This window comes from Sphaerodactylus townsendi, linkage group LG12 (genome assembly GCF_021028975.2).
Source record: "Sphaerodactylus townsendi isolate TG3544 linkage group LG12, MPM_Stown_v2.3, whole genome shotgun sequence".
NCBI classification, from domain to species: Eukaryota; Metazoa; Chordata; class Lepidosauria; order Squamata; family Sphaerodactylidae; genus Sphaerodactylus; species Sphaerodactylus townsendi.
Window position 1 is genome coordinate 56,040,191 of NC_059436.1, and position 21,909 is coordinate 56,062,099.

A 21,909-nucleotide genomic window follows, 5' to 3' on the forward strand; every position below is an offset into this window, starting at 1 on the left:
CCCCGCTCCCCCCTCCACCAGGTCTAGCTGCCCTTTTCCCTGCCCCCGGCTGCTTCTCCTGCTTCTGGGTTCGGGTGGTTGTTTGCTGCCTGTTCCTTATTTTATTTTTCTAAAAAATGGCCGTCACTTCAATCTATCACACCTGAGATCGATCAAGACTGCTTCAATTTTTAAAAAATTCCTAAAGGGATCCTCTTGATCCCCTGGATATGCCAGCAGAATTGCTCCTGTGAGGGCGGGAGGAGATAGGAGGGAGTGGAAAAGCCAAAGGGAGCCAAATGCGTGTGCTGTGCTGTTCTGCTTTCCCTGCTGCTGCACTGGCAGCGCGGGGGGAGGGGGGGGGGTTGTCGCATTTTGCCCATTCCTGGAAACCACAGAGCTTCTGCTGTACAACCAGTGCTGAAGAGGGGAACAAGGGCACCACTGGGACTCTGATCCAAAGGTAATTATGCTTGACCCAAACAGACCAAACATGCTCAGAAGGCCATAAACAAGCAAAGCAAGTAAGTTGATTATGGAGCGCCAATGCTGGGTTAGGAGGTTTCCTGAGATCTGAGGAAGGAACTTGAGGAGGGCAGAGTTTGGGGTGAGGAGAATCTTCCATGTGGTATAATACCTCCAAAGAAGGAATTCACCCTCCAAAGGAGCCGCTTTCTCCAGGAAAATCAATCTCTGTCATCTGGAGATCAATTCCAGATCTCCAAGCCTTACCTGAAAGTTGGCAACCCTCTGGCTGAATGCCACACCCCAACACCACCACCACCACCCCCCACACACACACAGGCACAGGCACTCGCTGATGTTTCTACGTGGGGATATGAAGGCAGCCCAAAGCACCACTGATTTCGAGAATCTACATGCCCCCATGTGGAGGCCAGAAGAAGACCAGAAGGAGCCATCTTGTCAATGTGTAGGCAGGTAAATTAGCTTCCATATTAGGAGTAACTTGCAAATGGTTTGGTGGACAAAAAAGTAAAGCTCATTTCTATCCTTGCATGTTCAAAATATTGTCAAAATAGTGTGCTTAGACTGGCCACAGCCTCTTGGTGGTCACAGAGTAAGACCACTGGCCTCTCAGTGTCAGTTGTGTTTCCCAAACGCACACACAACGGATCACTCTTGAGAGCCATCCTGGTGCAGTGGTTAACAGTGGTGAACTCAAATCTGGAGAACTGGGTTTGATGGCCCACTCCTCCACATGAAGCCTGCTGGGGTGACCTTGGGCTAGTCAGAGTCCTTTCAGAACTCTCTCAGCCCCACCCAGCTCTCAAGGTGTCTTTTGTGGGGAGAGGAAGGGAAGGGAGCTTGTCAGCCACCTGGAGTCTCCTTTCAGGAGAGAAAGGCAGGGTATAAATCAAAATTCTTCTTCTTCTTCTGCAAGAGGGAATGACCTGGGCACCATAGAGGGAACTATATTTCTTCTGCAGTGGGGAGCAGGGGAGGCAGAAACTTCAAGGAGCCTCTCAAAGGAAAAGAACAGGTCCCCTTCCTTAGCCCCATTTCCCCTGTATAAAAGACGAAAAATGGGAAAGACCTAAGCCCAGAAGGGCTGGGCCTCGTTTCCTTTATGCACAAATTCCGCTGCCAGGCCCTGGTGTGCTGAGAGGCTGCAGAAGCCTGTCTGGCGTGAAGCGTGAGTGCAGGCTGCTTGCTGCCTGTGGACCTGGAGGGACAAACTATCTCCTTGCCTTGGCCTGGGCCTGGAATTTGTATCCCTGCTCTGCAGAGCTGCAGGTGCTCAGCCGTCAAGCAGAAGACGCATGTCCCCTGCCTGCCTGCCTGCCTGCCTGCCTGCCCAGTGCATGAGAGCAGACCCTCGCTGGTGTCCACTGCATTGTCTTCCCTGCAGGCCATCTCCCCCTCTCCCCCTTAATAAAGGGCTTGGGGCTGATTGTCTCACTTGCAACCACAGACTGGATAGGAGACCCCTCCCCATTTGTGTGTCTAGACCTGAACAAGCCCCCTTTCAGTTCGAGCATTACAGCAGGCAGCTTCCCACAGTGCCTTTGGGGGCCGACTCAGCAAGAGACTGTCTGGGATTTCTCAGGCCAGAACAGAGGGAGGAAGAACGGACGGGAGGCTTCGGCGTGCCAGAGCTGCAGCATCTCGCAGGAAGAACTTTCTCAGGGTCAGAAACTCTCTGGAGAAGAAAAGTCAGGAAAGGAAGACGAGGGGGAGCTGGGGAGGCTTCAGACCAGACTGTGAGAGCACAGGGGGAAGACAGAGACACACCTCTGGTCTTGTTACACCCCCATTTTTCAGCCGCCTCCTCTTTCCTCAGATATGCAGGGGTGAAGTTGCTTCTCTGCTTGGTGCAGGCTGCATTTGTTAGCTCTGTGATAGCTTGTTTGACTGAACAACGAGGAAAAATGGAACTGCGCAGTGGAACCAACCTCTGGAACAGAGCCTGGGACTGTGACAGTATGCCCACACTGACATGCCAAAGACAAGAACACAAAGAGAGAGAGATCGCCTGAAGAATGGCATCATTGGCAACTTTGCTAGAGTTTTTTGAAAGGTGTCCTTCAAATCTCACCACAGAAAACAACCAGGGAAGTGTTTTGCACAAAACAGGGACCCTATCTAAAACTAGGACCCTATCCCTGGTCAATGCTGATTAATTCTATCATTAATGGTTAATTTAACTTCTAGTTCTGAGCTGGACCTTTGAGTGTGAATTAAAAAAAAGCACACTATGGGGCCAGGGAGAAAAAGTGGGTTTTTTCTACAAACCTGACAAAAATCTTAAATCCAAAAAAGAAAAAAATACAGTGGAGGAGTAGTGGAAAAAACGCCGAAAATGGCAGAAGCCGCGTCTGAAGTGTTAAGAGATGATCGTCCACTGAGATCTTATGAGTCTCAATTACTTCATTTAAATCAACCCCACTCCCAACCATTTCTTATTAAAACAATTTTTAAATGGGTTCAAAAACATATAAAATACACACAAACCAATTACAACATGCAAATAGTACAAAAAATTAAAACATTGGTTAGGAAGGAGGGATCATGTTGGGGACACCAAAGGAAATGAAAAAGGTTTTACCTGCTAGTACCAGACAGGAGGGGGCTGAGAAATCTCACTGGGGAGAGGCTTTGTGCTGTCAGCATATCAGTAAACTTTATGGAAGAGAAAATTTGCCGTTGCCAAAGTCCTGCTGCCCTCCTGCTCCTGCACATTCTCCATTTCTCCACACTGCACCAGCAGAGCACTTTTTGAGGCTTTGTTTTTCTAAATCTCTAATCTCTGTGGCATTATAGAGCTACAGGAATTCCTGGCTTTTGGGGGTGGGGGGGAAGCCCAAAGTTGGTTTAGAAAAGGGTGTAACAAGAAGGGAAGACAATGGTCAGAGCATGATTTAAACTTGATTTGGTGTGAAAACTCACAAAAAGTGTTCCAGTCCAGTTTAGAAGCCAAAGTGGTGTCAAACGGTTATGCAAAAAACAGCCACCATGGATTGCCTTCTGCTGTGGTCTGAGATATCTCTTGTTTCTCTTAAAGCAAACAATTCAGACCTAACCTATACATTTGGACCCACTCCAGCCATCTGCCTTCCCTATCATGCTAATGACAGGGTCCAGACTTCCCCCTCTGCATGTCTATCAGTAGGATGCCATGACAGAGCCTTCCTGCAAACTGTACGGTCACAGTGGAAGTCTCTATCACTGGGAGAGAATGGGATTTTAAGGACCCTGATAGACGGTTTCCTGCAGGGGACCCAGTTCCAGCAAATATTCCCAGGCTAACAAACCAGGCGGGGAGGCGGGCAAACCAAAATGGACTTCACCTCCAACGTTCTTCTCGGATGGGACGGCAAGAGGGAGCAGTCAAGCCAGAGGATCACTCAGGGTCTTGGTGATTTCATTCGCTTCTTGGGATCAGGAAACATTTTTTCTCCAAACCAGATCGGTCAGCAATCCTGGAAGGGATTTTTTGCCTTCCTCTGGGCATAAAGCTGAAGTCACTGAGTAGGGGAGGGTGGTAGATGTGAATTTCCTGTATTGTGTTGGGGGTTGGGCTAGACGACCTTTGAAGTCCCTTCCAACTCTATGTTTCTATGTGTTTGTGATTCCCCTGTAAAAACACATGTTGCTGGATAGCCCTGTGGGGCAGATGCCACGTTGATAATGTGGTGCTTCAGTCTGCTCAAATATGAAAACACTGCCAGTCCTACTGCTAACACACACATACAACAATCCTGTGCTGAGCTAAACCATTTACTTAGTGAAGTAATAAAGGTGCCTAATTATCTAGAACAGTATAAACATACAAAACATTCTACCATACAAATGTATACAAAACATGTATGAATAAAAAAATTCCCTTAATAACAGTCTTAGCTGCAATGATAGGGAACCTGAGTAATGCTGCACTCCTCCTTTGGAACACGAAGGATTCAGCGGAAGGCCAGTCTAGAACACCTTTCATGACAACAAAGCGTTTTCAGAGATTACTTCTTCTGTAGAATGCAGTTAAATACTCAGTGGTCGATTCCCCACTGAGGATCAGATGCATGTTCATCACGCCAAATATCCAGGTTTCCAGCAGAACTCCCCACTTCACCAGCGCCGAACACGTTTTCATCCCATTTCTGGCACTCCCCCCCCCAGCACGTGTTATTTTAGAACCTGCAAGAAAGTAGACCTTTTCAAAAAACACGTGGACAATCTGGAGTGGTGGGGAAGTTGTGGGGGTGAATCTGGATTTGTTTTTCCTGCCTCTGGTAGTGACGTGGAGCCTCCCATCCAAAGAGGACGCAGTGGGCTGTGCGTGATGCGCACACTGCCTTTTTAAAAATTTCACAGTCACGTATCCATGTGGATATGAAGCAACATGGGGCCTGTTTTGACTGATTGACTCAGTAGAAGGCAATACAAAGCAGTGCTACACGTTGTATCCATGTGGATCCAACTACATGGAGGTGCACGGAAACAGGGCTTTGATTTAATCACCCGTTTCTTCGTCTCCGCGTAGAGTCGTTCTGCGCATGCTCATGCAGACGTGGATCCGCAAGGTTAAAAATAAAAAACCAATTCCCGCCCCACCACAACGCAGCAGCCATTCAGGAAAGCCCCTGAGCAGATTGCGCATTCGATCCGCCAACAGTGGGGAGTCCTGCGTTGCTGCTGTGTTGCTGGGAACAAGGATTGTTTAGAGGCCACAAGCTGCGGTGGGGACCATAAAACCGTGATCAACAGGTGCCAAATCTTTCCAAACCTGGATGTATCTAGATTCATTTTTTTCAGTGGGGAATCGACCAGTGTTGTAAATAATCCTCTGGGAATGGATAATTCGGTATCACATTAAACGCAGTTTGCTTAACCATTCTCAAGGCTCAGACTTCAGGACACGATCAGGTGCAGCATGTCGATGATAGTAGCAGTAGGACTGGCAATGTTTTCATATTTACAATTGCTATCTAGTATGCTAGTCCTAATCATTATAGTTATATGGTCAAGGGACGAGGAATGTCTGCTCCCTTGATCTCCAAATATTGTTGTAGGTGGAGGATGGGCCAGCTTCCATAACTCAAATGTGCCTTCAGAAAGGTCTGCCAGACCATAAGCCTCTTGCAGACTATGAAGCCAGCTCTCCAGATACTCTAGGCCCCTGCTGTACACCTGGGAATGTCGGCCTCCAGGTGAGACCTGGGGCTCCCCCTGAATTACACCTCATCTCCAAACTGCAGAGGTAATTTCTCCTGGAGGAAATGGATGCTTTGGAGGGTGGGCCCTGTGGCACTCAGGTCCCCATCTTCCCCAGGCTCTATTCCTAAATTTAAAGGAGTTTCCCAAACTGGATCTGCCAACCCTATTCCACCCCCCCCACCCCCCGCTGGCTGTGGAAATTTGGCAGTGGCGTATCGGGGGGAAATGGCGCCCAGAGACAACTTCTTCTCCAGGCGCCCCTGCACTCCCCCCCTGCGTGCTCAGGGGTGGGGCTCTGGGGCAGGGCCACACCCCGAGCCCAAAAAAGCTGGCCTGCACAGAGGCCAGGAGGCGGGGCTGGGTGGTGTGTGGCTGGGGCGCAAGGCCTTTGGTTACATGGGGAGTAAAAGGGGAGTGTGACTAAAAGGCCTGCACCCAGGGACATGGGTGACCTCATGTCTCTATAGCCGTTTGCCTCTGGGATTTGGCAACCTTATGTGCATCTTCCACACTAGGAAGCTACAGAGGTCGATTCCCCATGGGCAAATTAACCCATGATACAGCAATTTGGGCAAGGACTCCCCACGGCTTAAGTGCCGAACACGGATTCATCCCGGTTCTTGCACACGCTCCCCCCCTTATCCTGCATTTTTTCAGAACCAGCATTGAAGTGCACCTTTTTTTCCAATCACGCTCTGAAGCCAGATCGGTGGGGAGAAACAGGGGACAGACACAGCTTATTGTTCCCGCCCTTCGAGCCTTCCAGCCAATCAGAGCGCAGTGGGCTGTGTGCAGAGCGCGCACAGCCTTTTTTTGTGAGCTGGCCATGGCTACGAAGAAACGTAAATGGGAAGCTACGGGACAATGATTTTGATAAATTGTTTATGCGTGGCTACATTCAAACGTTAAAACGAGAATAAGAATAACATGAATTTTCAATCTGAGGCGGAGTAGTGTTCCCGCTCCAACACAATAGCCAATCAGAAGAACCTGCTCAAATGCAGAGGCAGAGAAATTCTATGTAGTGATGTAGTTGCGCACAAAAAAAAGTTTTAAAAAGTTCCCACCACAGCATAACAGCCAATCAGGAAGAGGAAGAATAGACCGGTCGAACAGATTGCATGTTCATGGGGAATGTTACATTGTTTGAAACCATGATAGACATCAAGGTCTTCACTAGACACACACTGCAGTAGGGAGTGAGAAACTGTGATGAAAAAGGTGCTGTTTCTTTTGGAACCAGGATGCATTCAGCTTCATTTCTCAGTGGCGATTCGATCAGAACCTCAAATAAGCTCCCTAGTCTTATCATCCAGCATCTGTGTGATTTGCCGTTCAATTTTTCTGCCTGTAGTTAGTACTTCAGGCCATAAGCAAAGCTGTGCTGACAGAAATCTCATCTAGCTGCGCATCCTGTTTCCAACAGTGACCAGCCAGATGCCTCACGGAAGTCCACAGGAAAAGCAGGAAGGCAGCAGCTTTGCCCTATTGTTTCTTTCCAGCAACTCGTATCCAGAGTTCTAGTGCCTCTGAAGGTGGTGGCTATATTTAGCTGTTGCAACTTTTATTTTATTTTTTGCCCATGTTAGCACTAGGAACCGTGCAGAATTCTCAGCTGCACAGATATTAGTCTTACTCACCCCTGAATATTTTGGCCGTGTGGAAACAACCCAGATCAGAGCAGCAATCATAACTACTGACCATCCATAGTTCTATCTTCTAGAACCAGCCTGCCTGACCAAGAAATGCTCTGTGGTAATAGAAGAAGAAAGAAGGATCTGTCTCCAGTCCTAAAGCATTTCCTCCCTCCCTCCCTCCCTCCCTCCCTTTTTTCCTTTTTTTGCATGAGAAATAAATGGAAACGTATTGTCGAATGCTTTCATGGCCGGCCACAGATGCAGGCGAAGCGTCAGGAGAGAATGCTGCTAGAACACGGCCATACAGCCCGGAAACCACACAACACCCCAATAAATGGAAACCTTTGGAGAACTTTGTATTATCATTTTATTAAAAAATATAAAAGAGAAAGGGAGTTTAAATTTTTAAAAAACAATTTGCTATATACAATTAAACATTCATCGTCAAACCAACCAGCTCCCGTCTTTGCAAGAGCGGGTCGGGCCAAGGTGAATAATTCGGTAGAGATTTTGGTAAAATAGTCTATCACAAGGGAGTTGTCATTATTAATGGCAGTGGCTAAATTCCTGGAAAGCATTTTAAATACCCGTATTTAAATGTTTTAAAAGTTTAAATGTTTTAAATGTTTTCTTCCTTTTTTAAATGGAAACATACTGATAATTTATATGCCATTAAAGGTTGAAATTGATTGTACAATTAAACATATTAAGCTACAAAAGTCTAAACACAGCAATAAATATCATAAATATATGCTTATGCCTATCATAACTAATTACTAAGTATCTGTCAAACACATGATCATTTCACTCCAGTTAAACCTTTAGACCATAATAAATACAATCAGTCTAAGAGAACCAATAGGCTCTTACAGCAGATTCCCACGGGCAGCTGTGCTCCATCATCATTGGTTCAGCCTCAGCAGATTCTCCTGCCTTTCTCTTTGTCCTTTCCCCATGCTTTGGTGAGACTCAGGATCAAGTCTGTCTGGCAAAACCAAAAGGATAAGCCCACAGTGGCTGATCCAGGCAGCCAGATGCATTTCAGGGGGTTCCTGTCATTCCCAGGGTGTCCACGATGGACACTTATTATCATGGGTGAGAAAATTGCCCTTAGACAAGCTTGAACAATTGCTCTTTTCACTGATTTTTGGAAGCATCGCTAGGACAAGAAGTTGGCCAAGGAGGGGGGCTGGGTGAAGAGATGGGGGCATGTTTGCTTTCTGTGCAGAAGTTAAATTTTCTAGTTCTTCCAACAGAAGTCTCTTTTTCCTGGGGCATCATCTCCCAGAACTGTTGGCACAGGGAGAAATAGCTCTGCTTTGCTGGAGTTACCAAAACTGCTAGCTGGGCCACAGACATATTACCAAAATACAGTTTGTGTAAAACTCTGTTTAAAACCTACCTAAATCTCACACACCTGTGTGTGCAAGCTTCCAAATTCTGTAGCTGTCTTGGGCAAGCAGGCTCGTGGTTCCAGAGGCATAAATAATCTCTTAGTGAATAGACTTGATTCTTGTTTCTAATGTGCGCCTGCCTTTGACTTCCCCAAACACCCGTCTCATTAGGAGACTGGCGCTTGAGGCAATCATTATAGTAATTCAAGCAGCCAAGTGGCTGACACGGGCACTGCCCTCCTCCCCTGCAAGCCATCCCCGCGCATGTTAGGACTCCCTGGCGGAGCTGGGAGTGCATCAACAGGTGTTCCACCTGTTTACTCATTTTTCACTCCAAGAACACACAGCCTGGAGACACGGACTTGGAGGCAATGGTGGGAACCTTCCTCTCTCTCCGGTTCCACACTGCTCCCGGGATACGTCTGGGCAGATTCCGCACAGCAAAGAATATTTGCCCTGCAGAAGACTTGTGGGTTTCAAAGCACAAAGCCTAAGAGAGAGTAGGATTAGGGAAGTGTCGGTTCAGGACGCCGCCTGCCCTGCTGCATGTGGCAAGAAGCATTCAGGGTTTACTCTGGTCTTTTTCCAGGGAAGGAGCAAAAACCTCTCCCTTGGCTGTAAAAACCCTGAAGGGGAGGAAAGGGAGAAATCCCAGGGCCTGGGAAAGCTGGATCCAGATCCCTGCACAATGGCCTTTCTGGGTGGCCTTATGCTGCTACCTGCCAGCTTCTCTGCCTCCTGTGCAAGCAGGAATATGAAGGACCTCCCACACAGGCTGCTGGGTGAGGAACGACAGTTTCAAAGCAATTGGCATCCTGAAGGCTCTTTGAAAATCCTGTGGCGACCAGTGATCTTGCTACTCCAGTAGACTCTGAGCAGCAGTTAGGATCGACTAGATACTATCCACTGTGGCCATTTTGGCTCGAGAAAATGGCTTGTGAGAGAAGGCTGAAGACCCTCCTCCCTATGCCACAGTCACAAGCTGAATCCAATCTCTCAGTGCATGGGAACATTAGCATTCTGATGTTACATGTGAGCCCAAGTGAGGTGGGTTGGGGTCTCCCATTCCAACCTGTGTGTCACATGAACAATCTAGTTGAGCCCTCAGCAGAGAGCAGCCCTGTCCATCTCTGTTACTCAAGATCCGTTAACTGGTGACACCGGTGACAGCACTGTACACAGTGTCTGCTTCTCTACTAAGCCCTCACTTCTCCGCAGCTGAAAGCAGTGGTGGCTTTGAGCATCACAAGGTCGCTATGAGGGAGTCCTGGGTTAAAAACAACAACCCAGATATGAAGTTCAGTGGATTACCTTGGGTGCCTCTCTTTATCTCCTCTCACCATAAGCAACCCAACAGGGTTGTTGTGCTAATCTGCCTTTCTTGGTTTATTTATTGCAGTCATAGACCATCTATAAGACTTAGAATAAGCTAGTTTAAATTCCAGTATATAACAAATAATTAGCATTCAGAGGAGATCTTGTTCACATATAATATGTGACTTTAGAAGTAGGAAATAAATATAACAATCTGTTAAAACTTTAAAACCAATTCCATAAAACCGATAATTATTCTCAGATATTAATAACATTAAATAGAAAAATATATGATTAAAATTGTTATAAAATCTATCACTTTTATACAAATATAATACAATCAATGTTAATAAAATTTAATAAGATTCAGATAAATAACATTACATTTCTCTATCAATTTGGTTGAAACAATATTAGACCTGCTTTAATGACAAGACAAGACACTATCAGTTGTCCCTTATATTTCTGATTTCGAATGCTATCCAAGCAAATTTAGCTACTTTAAGAGTGATTTCAACATTTTTGCTAGACAGCATAATCACTATTAGAGTCTTCCTGTCCCTTCCAGGAAAACGGGCTATTATAGGGCTAATAAGAATCCTTCTAAAGCTATCATACCACTTGCAATCAAATAGAATATACTCAAGTGACTCCCAGGATCCGTCGTTCCATGTGGTTAGACACCTTTCAGATGGGACTGCCTTTCTTGGAGGAGTGGTGAGATGCAAACAAAATCTATAACATGGATAAGCAGCAAGTTCCTGCCAGCTCTCCATTTCTTTGTGGAGCTGCACTGGGCATGTTAATCTCTGGCCAGCTGCACAGGGCATGCGGAGACTGGCATGCCAGCTGTGGGTGCAATGTGGGTACATTTGAGACTGCTACTCTGCCCAGAATGGTGGCACCAGCAGAACCAGCTGGGATGCTTCAGATCATGAGTAGTAACATTTCTGTGCTAGGCCCAGACTGGCTGGTGGCCCCTGTAGAGTGCTTGCATAGTCTGCTTTTTTCCTTCGGCATCTCAAGAAGCTGCACTCCCAATTGGGCAAGAGGCATGGCAAAACAGCCCCAGGAGGGATGGCTTCAGCTTCTTCTGGATCCTCTTGCGGAAGGAGGTATCGCTAGCCAATCAGACACAGCAGTCCCTGTTTTCAATGAGGCAGCAGCTCTGTCAGTAAAAAGGGGTGGTGGGAGACCCATCCCAGCTGTCTTCCTCAGTGCTGAAACCATCCATTGTAGCCTCCCACCAGCCCTGGGAGACGGGCAATGAAGGAAATAGCCCTTCTGCCAGCCCTCCGTCAGCCACACCCACTCTCTAGGCCATGTGCTCCAATTGGCTTAACGCCAGCTCATCCCAGCCTGGGCATGCTCAGACCTCCACTCACACTCTGCTTCTGTGCCCTCTGCACCCCACTCTGTTCTCACGTGTCCCGCAGCCCCACTCTCACCCACCCTCTGTTTCCGCAGTACACTCCACAGCCCTACTCTGCTCCCGTGCTCCCCACAGCTCCACTCCCACCCACACTCTGTTCCTGTGTGCACCAGCCTACTTCTCCCTGACTCTGTTCTGGCGTGCTCCGGCCACACAAGCACACATTGGTCTGGCCAGGGTACCCTCAGTCAACTGGTCCCCAGGGCATAAGCCCTGGCTTGCCCCACCCTCATTATGCCTCTCTATAATGCCATAGATTCCACCCTCCGCCCCAGTCATTTTCCCAGCGGAACTGATCTTGGTCATGTGGATATCAGCTGTAACTCCAGGATATTCCCGGAACCCCCTCCCAGAAGTGGGCAAGCCTAGGCACCCAGAAATGGATGAGGCTTAAAATAACAAAGGTGAGCACATGCCATGAAAAAAACAAATTGAAAATGCACATGAATAAAACGTTTGGTATGCCTTCTTGATAATCTCTGAAGGAAAGAAGGAAATGAGATGAGAAGCTCTTTGGGAAGGAGCTTTTCTTTCCATAACAATCACACCCTTCCTTCCTTCCTTCCTTCCTTCCTTCCTTCCTTCCTTCCTTCCTTCCCTCCCTCCCTCCCTCCCTCCCTCCCTCCCTCCTTCCTTCCTTCTGGTTTTCTCAAGTACATAAAAAGAAACTGGGCCTCTATGGACTGATGCTTCTGCTACAAAAATTGTGTTCTGTAAATATCAGCTTCAGGGAAGGGCCTCCAAAGGGGAGCCCCAGGGCCGTGCGACTACAGTGTAGCTGGGCAGAAATGCAAACCAAGGCGGTGGCTGGGCCACCTAAACATTTAAGTATGGGAGAGTTTCTGATGAATCAGAGATTTCAGCAGATTAATCATTTGTCTCAAACCATTAAATGTAAATACATTTGCACACTTCCAAATCTTCAAGGTAGGTGCATTTTTGAGATACAGATAGTAGAAGAAGATAGCTTAAGCTTACAGTTTAGTAAACAAAAATTACCACATTATTGGAGGAAAGATTTCAACAGAGAATGAGAATGAACCAAACCAATTAAACATCATGCTCCTAACACTCAGCCAAATAATTAAAATTGGTTCCCACCAGTTAATTGTCTAAATTGATTTAGCCACCAATTAAAACTGCGTTGAACCATAAGGTAGTGACAGTTTCTGTGTATTCCAGGTGTTAAAGGCAATGTAGTGTGTTAAAGGCAGGAAGCCCTCAACGTTGTTCCCACTGGTTTCCCCCTCGATTCTCAAGAATAATTTTTCTTGGGAAAATTGTACATAAGGTTTTTTTCCCCAATCCAATATCTCTTTACAATAGGACTGCTGTCTCTCACTCCCAGAGGGATCTTTTAGCCATGGAGGAATAACCTCTGAGACAGAACATAACTACTTAATGGAGTTCAGTCCTTATTGTTCATAGCACACTCTATTATTGTACCATCCATTTATCACTGGCAAATGTTCTATAGTCCTAATTGAGTATATTCCTAATTGCTATCCTTAATTGACAAAACAGTCCATAATAATGAGTAGTCCTTACCAACAATTCTTACAGAACTGGATAGCCAGACCAAGGTGCTGCCAGGGACTTTGGTGATGGGCAGGAAATAAATAAATAATTGCTTAGATGTAGCTGAGCTCTTTCTGGAATCTGACACAACTTCGCTTTGGCTCCAGACATCTCTGCTTACCCCAGAATCCGTGGCCTTTTATGCAATTGTTTGCTGGGCCTCAAATGTGGTATCATCTTCTGATTCATATGATGGACATGCTATTTTAAAATGTGCAGACTATTGTTGAGATATGTATTCTCATTCCAGATATTATTATCAAGCTGCAGCTGATTTATGGCCATTCCTTAGGATTTTCAAGGCAAGTGATGTTCAGAGGTGGTTTGCCATTGCTTGCCTCTGTAAAGCAACCTTGATGGGTGTAAGGAACCCGAAAGGACTAGAAATCAAGTAACTTCAAAGAGTTCTTTATTTCTTAAACTTCATGATGCACAGTACACAAAATGCAGAATCTGACCTCTCCCCAAAAGTTTGCCGCTTTTACGGGCGATTCTACTCCCGCCCACAACCCCCACCACTATTTCCCACGAAAGGGAAAGGCAAGCTTCAGACATACATGATAAGCGCAGACAGCAAGGTTAACGAAAACAGCCATCCCGGGCATGCAGCCCAGTTCGTGGAATGTTACCAAGGCCAGGTTGGCTGAGCAGAAAATACAAATCAAACCACAACCGTACATTCCGCCTCCCCAAAGAAAGCCCCCCCCCACCTGGCTTGTGGGGAAAAGATTTATGAAAAGCAGAAATCAAAGAGGGGGCATCAATATTTTCAACATAAATCCACTGGTTATGGCCTGAAGGGTATCCCACCCACGAAACTAAGTATTGCAAACGCTTGTGAGAATAGCGGGAGTCCAAAACGGCGTCAATCTCATAATGCTTGTGGCCGTCAATAATAATCACTTTGGTGGGGGTGCCTCTTGATGGAGTCGCTACCAGGCATCGGAATCTGGAGCCCGCTTTGAGTAAGAAGCTTAGAATGAAAAAAACACAGGATGAATGTTGCACTCTCAATGAGTTGGGCAAATCCTACAAAAAAGCTTGAGCAGTCACATAATTGATCACTTGTGTAATCCTAAAGGGCCCTATATATTTCTTGCCCAGCTTGGAATATTTGTGCACATCTCTGAGATTCTTTGTGGACAAATAAACCCATGCCCCGATCTGCAGAGGAAACTCAGACCGATGTTTGTCTGCTTGAGTTTTTTGCGCTTCCTGCGCTTGTGTAAGCGAAGAGGAGACCAACTTCCATCCCTCAGCTAGTGACTGGATCCAGTCGCCAAACTCCGGAGGCTGCAGCATCTGGATCTGGGGAGATGGGGCAAGGGAGGGAAGGGAATGTCTGACACTGCACTTCAAAATGGGAGTTTTGTTGGTGCTACCGTGAACTGCATTGTTATAGGCATATTCAGCAAAGGGTAGTAATTCAAGACCAGGAAAATTATCTTGATGATAACTGTGGTGTAGCAATGTAGGTATTGTTCCAGTGTTCTGTTGGTCCGTTCTGACTGGCCGTCACTTTGCATGTGGCGTTACAGGGCGTGACTGCGGAGTGTGGTTCCCAGAAGCTCCAGGAAGGCCCTCTCCAAAATTTGGATATGAACTGGGGGGGCATGATTAGAAATTACCTTTTCAGGGAGGAGTGCAAGCGGTAGATATGTTGAATGAACAACTTAGCTAGTTTTTTTGGGCCGAGGGAATGGCGTAGGGCATGGAATAAAATGTGCCCTTGTTCTTTGAAAAGAGATCCACCACCACCCACAAAACTGGTGTATTCCCATGGCTTTCTCAGGGAGACTCCTGTGATGAAATCCATGGAGATTATTCTGCCAGGGTTTGGAAAGCTGCTGGGATGGGTTGTAATAAAACCATGAGCCTTGCCTGGGATGGATTTGGCCTCGGCGCGACGTTGGACAGCCTTTAATGTATGCTTCAATGTCCTTAGCGTATGGTGGCGCTTCACCCAAAACTGACGTCGGAGTAAATGCAGCGTTTTTAAAAAACCGAAATGTCCCGCTTGTCTGGCATCATGGCCAGCTAACAGGACCTGCTTACGTAGCGTCGGCGGGATGTACCAACATTTGCCCCTTCTCCAGACTCCCCCTTTCAATTGTAGGAGGGGATCGGAATCCTCCATTGGGACATCTCGCCGCCCCGCCTCCTCCAACTGGTGTAGAAAGGGAGAAACGACATCTGGAAATAGATCGTGAAGGTGGAGGGATGGGGACACATGTTTGGGATCGGGTAACCGCTGTCAACCGAAGCTATGCGAAGGCTGAGAGGATGGGTTTCGTGGAATAGCTCGTAACGAACGCGTCCGTCCACTTTGGGCAGGCGGGACAGTGCGTCAGCTAGTTTGTTGCTCTTGCCTGGGAAAAAGTGAACCGAGAAGGAAAACCTGGAGAAAAAGTCAGCCCATCTTAACTGCTTGGCCGACATTTTGAGTGGGGTAGGTGCGCAAGCGGCTGCTAAGGATCTGACCAGACTTGGAAGGGGTGGGCAGCTCCTTCCAACCAATGCCACCAAGTAGTAAGAGCTTCTTTGATAGCAGCCGTTTCTTTGTCACCCACCTGTCTGAAGCGGTTGAGTTCAGGGCCGGAGAATTTTTTTGACAAGTAAGCACACGGAACAAGTTTATTATCTTTATTTTTCTGCAGGAGGGCCGCTCCCAGTGCTTTGTCCGAAGCGTCTACATGCACCACGAACGGCAAGTAGGGGTCTGGGTGTTTCAACACCGGTTCTGTGGTGAAGGCTGATTTAAGTGATTGAAAGGACTCCTGACACGCAGGAGACCAAAGGAGGGACGCCCCAGGTTTGGACGCCAGGGTTGTTGGGAGAAGGTAAAAGGGTTCACAGGGTTGTTGGGAGAAGGTAAAAGGGGCAGACGATGTGTGCTGCCCTAAGCGTATCGGGGCAAAATGGCGCCCGGAGACAACTCCTTCTCCAGGCGCGCCCCCACCCCCTCACCCCCTTCTCTGGGGCAGGGCCCCGCCCCCAAGCCCATCCTCTATGCAGGCTGGGGTGGGCTTGGAGGGCCATGCCCCCAAGCCCGACCCCCCAAGCCTCCATGAAGCGTGTCTCTTGCAGGGAGCCAACCTGCAGGGAAGCGGAGAGGCAGAGAGCAGGGCTTGGTGGAGGATGGCTGGGGCACACCTGATGCCCACCCCACGTGACCAAAAGGCACGTGACCATGAGTGACCCCATGTCCCTATAAGCTGTACACATCTGGTCCTCACAGATGGGGATGGGCAGGGTAAGAGGGTACAAATAAAAGAATATCCTCTTTATCTGTAAGTAAGCCCACACTCATGCCTGGGGGGTCCCTGCCCTTAGAGAAAACAGGTCCCTGTCCTTTTCATTGTAATCACAATGTTCCAGTGTCACAGATTTCGATTTGGAAGACTCAGGTCAATAGCCAGTTAACCAGAGAGGCATGTGAAGGTGCAAGCAGAATAGAACCCAGGTCATCTGCATCCGAGCCCTTGTTCACAAGACCACATCATATGAAATTTTACATACCACATACTTTTGTTTCTGGTAGGACTTTTCCCTGTGACAATATACAATGTCTAAAACAGAGAGTCATGGGAAGTTTCTCCCAGGGTGAAAGCACCCCTCCTCTGGGGAAGAAACTCAAGAGGAAATCCTTTTATTTTTCAGTTGTGAAATGAAACAAAACACAACACCTTGTTTATTTCCTGGTTCAATTGTGTAGCGGGGGAGGGGGAGAAATGAGGCAAAAGTTCCCCGATTAACCCTTGCAGAGCCAGCAGCTGTTCAGGGGTCTTCCTTCCCGCAACAATCAAGGCCCTTGCAAAAAACAAAAAGCCAGGGCCATGCCCCTCCCCTCCTCTTCCTGATGTGTGCTTGATATGAGAACCTTGAGGGTAATAAATAAAGTCTATTGGCCTGTGAAGTCTGGGAACCAGGAAGTCAGTTCATACCCTTTCCCTTCTCCCCCACCCCACCTCCACTGGCCTGGAGAGAAATTGGAGGGAGACTTGCAGAAAGGAAAAATATTTTTCTCCTGCAGAAGGGAAACACACAGACAGGCAGCCTACAGAGTCCCCTCAGAGATTCCCATCCACAGGGAATCACTGGAACGGGCAAGACCCTATTTACAGTGGCACATGTGCTTCCACAGCTCCTGTTCACAGTGTGCAACACAGCTTCCAGGGAATGATGCCCAGATAATCTTTCAGTTAGACAATGCACAAAGGAGCAGTGGTTCCATCCACACAGCACTGGCTATCATGCTACAGCAGTCATTCACAACTGGTCTGCCTTCTAATCTGGAGGAACCGGGTTTGATTCCCCGCTCTGCCACTTGAGCTGTGGAGGCTTATGGGGGAATTCAGATTAGCTTGTGCACTCCCACACACGCCAGCTGGGTGACCTTGGGCTAGTCACAGCTCTTCAGAGCTCTCTCAGCCCCACCCACCTCACAGGGTGTTTGTTGTGAGGGGGGAAGTGTTACCGCTGCTGCTCGGGTAACATTAAGTGATTTCAGCTCAGGCAAGGTAGTGATAAGTGCAGCAAGCTCGGGTGTTCTTTAAAACAGAATATTTCCAGAGTTTCGAAAGTGGTTGCTAAGCAGCTCAGGTAGGTGAATCGGGCCCTCGCAGCCTAAGCTGCAGGACTTTTTATACACAAAGATTCAAAAAGAGGGGCAAGTAAGTAGATAAGGGGGCAGATCGGCCATTACCTCCAGCAAACAATAAAGAAACATTTCAACGCATAAAAGCTAGCATGTACTTAAATTCAGTAACCTTTGTGGAATGGAAACCCATGAGATCCTCACCTTGTCAGGCATCTCCTGTAGACTTTACAATAGTGCAGAAGGGGTTGAAGAGTGTCCATTCATAAAACTGGGTGAGGCTGTTAACGCACCCAGGTATCTGGTTATGTGCATCACTTTACATTTTGCTACTTTGAACTGCATTTACCATTTCTTAGCCCACTCACCTAATTTATCAAGGTCCGCTTGGAGCTCTTCAAGTGAATCCCTTTATGGGTGTTCTCACCCACCCTCACCTAATTTGAAATATTACAAAGGGTTACAAAGGTTGTGTTGCTACACCCCCAATGATGTTGTTGTTTTCCATTTTTCCTGCAAACCTGGGGGTGGAACTTACCCTGAATCTCATTCAGCACTTCTGCTGCCCCTGTAGTAAGTTGCAAAGTCCATCTAAAGAATGGATCTGCTCTGAGCCAACAGATCTGTTGCTGCCAACAGGGAAACAAACCATCTGAGTTTGTGCTCAGGTGGAAAACACTTGAGTGAACCTTTTGGTTTCTGACAAGATGCATTTCAAACCCCGGCAGAAAAGGAGCAGCAGCAGAGGCAGAACAAGCAACAGAACGGCCTCTTTGTTCTGCCTGCGGGATGATTATTTTTGAACAGCTCACAAGAGGGAGTCTTTTAGATGCCGGCAAGGTTCAGTTGCAGAGAGGGGAGGCAGCACAGTGAGGCATCCGTGCCTTCCAGGCCTGTGGAATGAGAGCTGGTCCAGCGGATCTGTCTCTGCCCAATGGATCGTTCCAGGCATCTCTTCTGCTGTCACTGCCATCGTTTTCACCCATGGCCTGAAGGCCGCTGCTGCCTCCTGTCCCATGGAAGCACCTCTTGCATCTGTCGGGTCAAGCAGCCAGCCAGCATCACCGCACTTGGGGGGAGTCTGTGCTGTGGTAGAGGCTTGGTTGGGGGATGTTGTTGCCACTGTGACTTTGGGCAGTCAGGACAACATTCTGCACCCAGAAAACCTGGATCTGCAATCCTCAGAAATGATGCCAATGAAGTACTTTTGTCATAACTTGCTGAAATTGTGCCGTTTATCCTGCTCCAGCTGGTGATGATATGTGCCCCCCCCCCATACTACTCAGCAGCAGCAGGGGTGGTGGCTGTGGCTCAGAAGGAGGAGGAGTTTGGATTTATACCCCCCTTTCTCTCCTGTAAGGAGACTCAAAGGGGCTTACAACAAACATCCTGAGAGAGCTCCAAACAACTGTGACTAGTCCAAGGTCACCCAGATGGCATGTGTTGAAGTGCACAAGCTAATCTAGTTCACCAGATAAGCCTCCACAGCTCAAATGGCAGAGCTGGGAATCAAACCAGGTTCCCTAGATTAGCATGCACCTGCTCTTAACCACTACACTATGCTGGCTCCCATCACGCTGGCTCATCTGCTGTGCATGTAGAAGATGGCAGGTCCGATCTCGCAGTTTCTCCAGCCAAAAGAAGAAACGAGGCGGCAGCAGCTGCGGTGGGCGGCCTCTGCCTCAGATGCTGGCGAGCTGCTGCCAGTCTGAGTAGACAATACTGACTTTGATGGGCCAAAGGTCTGGTCCAGTATCAGGCCGTTTCCTGTATGTACTTTGTGAGCGTGAAGCCTCCGTTTCACATGCAGCGGTTCAACCCCAGCATCTCCAGTTAAAAGGATCAGGGAGCAGGTGATGTAGAAGACTCCAGTGAGTCTCAGCTGGGCCATTAATGAACTTGGGTGTCTGATTCATTATAAGGTGGCTCCATGTGTTCAAAACCCAAGCCCCATAATTTCTTTGGGGAGGTGAACAGCCTGCAAATCCTACATTGATCTTGCTCTGCAGGCCTTCTCACATGACACATCTGCTCTACAGGGTGGGGGGGAAGCGTGTGTAGATTGGCCTTGCTTTGTCACAAGGGGTTCTTTGTTTGCAAGCTGAATTCAGCAGGGGCAGTGGCATCCTTCTCCCATTGAGGTCCTCTTTGGCAACCTTTTCCTGCCATGCTGCTGGTGCATCTTCTTCCCTTTAAGGAAAGGTATTTTCCTAGATGGAAGGACGGAGACAAAAGAGCAGCTGGAGCGCATTCCTAGCAGGGACCTAGAAGCCCCAGGGTGTGATCTGGAGGGCAAAGGACAGCAGGCGCCACATCTGACAGGCAGGCTTAGATGTCTGCAAATGTTGCAGGCCTGCCTGGCCTTCCAAACTGTGGAGCAAAGCAGCTGCTCAGATGAGAGGGAGCTGGACTCTGGTGCTCAACGGTGCCCAAGGTCAAATGACAAGGTCTGCACTGGACGACTTGCTCATCAGGGTCTCCGGAAATTGCAGCTATGTGCTTGCATCAGTTGCAATCAATTCAGTTGAGAAGACAATATCTCTTTGTTTATGGATGCGCATGGGGCTTGTTATTTAATCTTTGGTTTTAGCATGGGGTGTTTGAATTGATAAGAGCAAAGAGGGGATATTGTTTATTAGTGTATAATATTCAGTTCTTGGTCAAAGGGTGGGGAGGGGGGTAGCCAGACGCCATCCACATTTTTAAATGGGTTCTGTTTTTTATGTAATTAATATTTAAATTATGTTTTACTGTATGTTTTAATCTTGTTGTAAACCGTCCTGAGCCCTCAGGGGGAGGGCGGTATATAAAACTAATAATTAATTAATTAATTAATTAAATTGGCGGAGATTTTTTTTTTGCAGTCCTCACCTCCTGGATCTCATGGATCACAACTGGTCTCCAGGCAACAAAGATCAGTTCTCCTGGAGGAAATGGCTACTTTGGAAGTTGTTCTCTATGACATCATATATCCCAGTCATGTCCCTCCCCTCCCCAGGCCCTGCCCTCAAACCCTGCAGGAATGTCCCAACCCAGAGGTGGCAACCCTGTGACATGAGGGCTCATGCTCCTTAAAAGTCGTGTCGTGGGTGGGAGTGCATCTACATGCCACAGTAGTTGGGAGCCCCCTCCCCTCCACTCTCGCCATGCCTAGAATCCAGGGCAAGCTGCTTGCAAGATGTGCCTCATCCCAGCACGTTTGTTATCTGGAGGCTCTGCTGCTTCCCATGAATAGAGCGTGTTTGGGGATATACTTGGATTTGCCCTGTGGAATGAATGACCTATGATGTGGAGGAGAAGGTTGTTCAGGGCTGTTTGGCATGACAGTTAGAAAGACACCCCCACACACCCCACACACCCCCAGGAGGTTGGGTGTGGGCATCCAGAAGCCCCCTGACCAACCATGCTTGGCAACCGAATGTGGGCCTAGCGAAATCTCTCTCCAGATCCAGCGAGAAAACTGCCGTGTCCTCCTGAGGTGGGGGACTCTGTGCGGAGGAGGAGCTGTGCTGGGCAGACTCCGCTGGCTGCAGACGTCCCTCAGAATAGCGAATGATTCTGCGCATTGTGTGCTTTTGTTTCCCGGTGTGCTGAGTTTGTGTAAAAGAATTCCCTGGAGCTTTACTCGCCATCACTATTTGGTTGGGAGGACTGCTAGGAGCAGGCAGGAAAAACTTTACCGGTCCCTCTGGAATGTTCCTCTGTTGGTATTTCACACTTGCGAGGGAATTGTGCGGGGGGGCGGGGGGGGAACTGGCACAAAAGGCCAATCTCTAGAGCGGTCCTGGATTGTAACAGATGACTGGTAATAAAGTATTTCAAGAATTCCTTTTGAACACAGTCTTTGGGAAGCTGGTGCCCAAGGTCAACACGCTCTGCTTTTTCAAACTCCACACTGAGCCTGCATTTCTGACTCTCTTTTGACTTTGGTTGGGGGAGGGAGGCTGCTGTTATTTCTGACCAAAAATAAGCCACAAACACTGCAGCTGCCCCAGCCTTGAACTCTGAGAGTGCCTCCCTTCCCAAGGAATAGTGAAAATAGGCTTGCCAGGGCCCGGCCTCAGGCAGAGGGGAATGGCTGGAGATGTTACAGGACAAGCTGTGTAAAACAAGGAGACTGCCTGATCTCCAGGTTCTTCTGTGGTTTGATAGCAGCATTAATGGCCTTCGAGGGGCTGCCAGCATTTGCTTTCTTCAGGGCTTGACCCAAATTCCAGTCTGGCAATCCCATGTGGTCCAGAGAACTGAAATGGTTGGAGGAACACTGATGGCCTATTTGCACAGTGTAGACCAATCTTGGCCCCTTTT